At 34.6% G+C, this 4,199-nt stretch overlaps 1 protein-coding gene across 1 annotated transcript in view; it reads right to left on the bottom strand.

Moving 5' to 3' along the window:
* The window catches only part of LOC118749675 (peroxidase), a gene marked incomplete at its 3' end in the record, with an annotated part of 645,092 nt that overhangs the window by 104,223 nt on the left and 536,670 nt on the right, over positions 1-4,199 (bottom strand).

Raw genomic sequence — 4,199 nt, 5'->3', positions numbered from 1 at the left:
TTTAAGCAAATCGGACCATAAATACGATTTCTTCGAACAGATCGGTCCCTGGTCCACTTCTCGGACAAAATGGATCCGAGAAGTGCACCAGGGACTGATCTATTCGAAAAAATCGTATTTACGGTCCGATTTGCTTAAAATTCGGTACGTAGGTTGCTTTTTAGCATATATTAGCATATATGATCCTTTTTGTCCGAGAAGTTGGCCAGGGACCGATCTGGAAATCAAGCCCATACTCAAGGAGAAAATTTGGGCTATTTGAAAAGGGGTGTGAGGCCTACAAACCTACCGACCTTTAGCTATCTTTGAATGAATTTTTTTATTCTTCCTATTATTCTTCCTTTTATTCTTCCCTCACCGAAACGACAATCAATTCCAACTTAAACCTATTCCAGGCGGCAATCAAGGCAGTTTCCTGATATAGTATTTCATCCATAAACGTCCCTCGCAGCCGGGAAGCCATTGACAAGCTAGACGCTGATAAAAGGATACTAAGGATAATGAAGTAGCTGAAGTGAATGCAAAAAAACGCCACCAGTTTTCCCTGGAACAGACAAACTACATTTGAATACCACTTCAACATTTGTACAATGAAATGTACGATAATATGATTAGGCAGTTCAGAGCTAGATGGAATGAGTTAACCACCTGCAAAACTGCAAAAATACATACAAACCATTTTTGTTTACACCGTCTCAATTTGGGTTAAAACCAAAGTAAGGTGCATATATGTCGAATTCATTGCTACGGCACTACCCTACAGTGAAACGCCAAACTAGTCAGGAAAAATACTAGTTTGCAACTATAATCTCCTGACTGAAACCATACTAGTTCGAAAATGACCAGACCTGTACCAAGTACAAAATGATTTATGTATTCATACCCTGTTTTACTTGACTTCGACAGTTGAATACAATAGAGTACACAAAATATTATAACTTTTATTTGGGTATATTGTAAACCATTAAAGCGAGTACGTACTCGTAATTACACCATGCTTGTTAAATACTGATTAATATTCATAATGATTATCTATTAATTAAAGCATGTTTTTTTTGAATAACCGTTTAATTGTTAAATACCGATATTAGCACCTTTTTAATGATTAATAATTACTTAAACAAACTTTTTTAATTAATTCGTTAATTCTAATTACATCATTATTGGGTTATTTTTGATCATTTTAAATTACTTTTGCCTCTTTTTAATTACAAATTAGTATAATTACTTAATTAATCTTAATTACACTGGTCTACAAATTTCAACTTTTTTTCTGCGAATAAGACGGGACCTGGTGTTTCTGAACGGATTTTTCGTGCTGAACACGAATCCGGGGTCAAAAATGTCCCATCACGTCACGTTTTCGAGAAAAAAGGGGTTGAAACCCCTAAAAACAGCGTTTTTGGCCATTTTCGAAAAATTATAGAGCTGAACCCTGACGTGGTACAAATTTTGCATATATCAGAAATTAAAGGCTAAACCGTGCCCTTTCGAATGAGCCCTATGCCGAATTGATCGCGTGCACCCTTAAAGCAGGGGGTGTATTTGTGTTTAGGGGTGCAGGAAAAATTGATCACAGAAAGAATTTAATCTTAAACGATCATAGAAAATTAATAATGCCAAGGTTTTAACTATATTAAAAGTCGCTGATTACGAATCTGCAGTTAGATTTTAAAAATTTAAGATGACGGGTCGAATATGGTGGATATAAAAATTGGACTCCTAGACACAAATACACCCCCTGATCTAAGGGTGCATGCGATTAATTCGGCATAGGGCTCATTCGAAAGGGCACGATTTAGCCTTTAATTTCTGACATATACAAAGTTTGTAGCACGTCAGGGTTCAGCTCTACAATTTTTCAAAAATGGCCAAAAACGCTGTTTTTAGGGGTTTCAACCCCTTTTTTCTCGAAAACGTGACGTGATGGGAAGTTTTGGACCCCAGATTCGTGTTCAGCACGAAAAATCCGTTCGGAAACACCAGGTCCCGTCTTATTCGCAAAACCCTTGTAGACCAGTGTTATCAATCAACAAGCCAAAGTAAAGACAAGAATTAGGAATATTTATTAACTGCTTGAATTATTTATTTACTTTATTCTTATCCAAATCTCAAACTTTAAACATTAATTATTACTTTAAAAACATTTTAAAACGAAAGGACTGAAATGTGCAAAGTTAACGAATTTAATTTCTTTTAATGAAAACTTTTATTTTTATTTTAGTTTACTCAAAATGAACTATAGTATTCGTTTTATTCTTAACTAAAATGTTTTCTTTTCCATATTATTAAAAAAATATAAAAATATAGTATTTATTGTACCTGAAAGCTTTTACTTTTAATATCATTTAATGGAACATGTCTTTAAATTTATGTTCGAATGTTTCAAATATTTATGTATTTATTGTCCCTTTTAATTAATACTCAAAAACTTTTACACTAATTATTGGCAAATCTAAGGCTGCTAAATATAAATGTGTAATATTTTAAAGTATATTTAATCAAAAGTCTTTCATTGTATATTCATGAATTCATTTAATTTTTTGACTTCCAAAGTAGCGGTTTTGGTCCATAATTGGACTAGTATTTTTCTGTCTGTTTTGAACTAGTATGAGACTGGTATATTTCTGACCGAAATCTGACAATTGCCATCTTGTAGGACATCCCCATGTTAAAAATACCAGTTGATTGCGTGGAAAAAAGATAGTTGGCTGACTAGTTGGGCATGCGGTTCATATTAGTTGTGAGGTAGTTTACAGCTAGTACATTTGACTACAGGGTAATAAGTTATTACTAATAACACTTACATATGGGTATTTCCATACGTCGCATACGTGACAGTCGTACGTTTCAATGTGATACAAACAAGGAATACCATTTGTTTTCTTTAACTTTTTTGGGCCACGTAGCGTCACGTGACATAATATTCCATCGTTATATTTTTGTTAATATTGCTTTTAAATGAATTTTTTACGCAAATAAAACATGTATTTCATGTAGAATATCTATACTAATTATATAAAGAAAAGTCCCTTTTTTTTTGTAACAGGTAATCTCGCGAGTGGCTGGTTCGATTTTCATGAAATTTTGTATACAAATAGCTTTCGGTAACCACCATGTTTTAGGCTAAAAAAATTTTACTTTTTTTCGGGTAGGTGGACCAGGGCCCGGTCAATTCGAAAAAATCGTATTATAGTCCGATTTGCTTAAAATTTAGTACGTAAGTAGCTTTTTAGCATATATTAGCATATATGACCCATTTTTTCCGGGAAGTGGTCCAGGGACCGATCTATTCGAAAAAATCGTATTTACTGTCCGAATTGCTTAAAATTCGGTTCGTAGGTAGCTTTTTAGCATATATTAGCATATACGATCCATTTTGTCCTAGAAGTGGACCAGGGACCGATCTGTTCGAAGAAATCGTATTTATGGTCCGATTTGCTTAAAATTCGGTACGTAGGTAGCTTTTTAGCATATATGATCCATTTTGTCCGAGAAGTGGACCAGGGACCGATCTGTTCGAAGAAATCGTATTTATGGTCCGATTTGCTTAAAGTTCGGTACGTAGGTAGCTTTTTGCCTGGATAAGCTTATAGATTCCTGTTTTCCAATTTTCATGCAATTTAGAATATAAATAGCTTTTAGTAACGACCATATCAAGGGGCGAATTCGTCACTAGGCAAGATTTTTTTGCGCCAATCATAAACAACGTACATACTGTCAAAATATAATTATAATATATAATATATCTCAACTAATATATATCTAGAAAGCCGTTTGTTAGTTTTCGCAAGGCTCGAGAGCGGCTGAACCGATTTTTTTGAAACTGCCACCTGCCGCACGTGTCCCAAGGATGGTTTTAGGCTGAAAAAAATCTATATGTAAAGGGGGCGTGGCACTTCCCATACAAACCGAATTTCTCATGCTACATATCTCTGAAAGTGTGCATGGTAGAGTTTTGGAAATTGGTATGGAGATATACGAAATCAATCGCATACCCTTGGAGACAAATTTTAGCTATTGTAAAAAGGGGTGTGCCATCTCCCATACAAACCGAATTTTTCATACTGCTTATCTCTGGAAATTTTTTGGTAGAGTTCTAGAGTTTTGTATGGAGATGTTCGAAATAAATCGCATAATCTTGGAGAAAAATTGGAACTATTGGAAAAGGGGGCGTGGCATCTTCCATACAAACCGAA

The sequence above is a fragment of the Rhagoletis pomonella genome, unplaced genomic scaffold (assembly GCF_013731165.1).
Source record: "Rhagoletis pomonella isolate Grant_MI unplaced genomic scaffold, Rhpom_1.0 Rhpom_scaffold_00001, whole genome shotgun sequence".
In the NCBI taxonomy this organism is placed as follows: domain Eukaryota; kingdom Metazoa; phylum Arthropoda; class Insecta; order Diptera; family Tephritidae; genus Rhagoletis; species Rhagoletis pomonella.
This window is presented reverse-complemented; position numbering and strand designations above follow the sequence as displayed.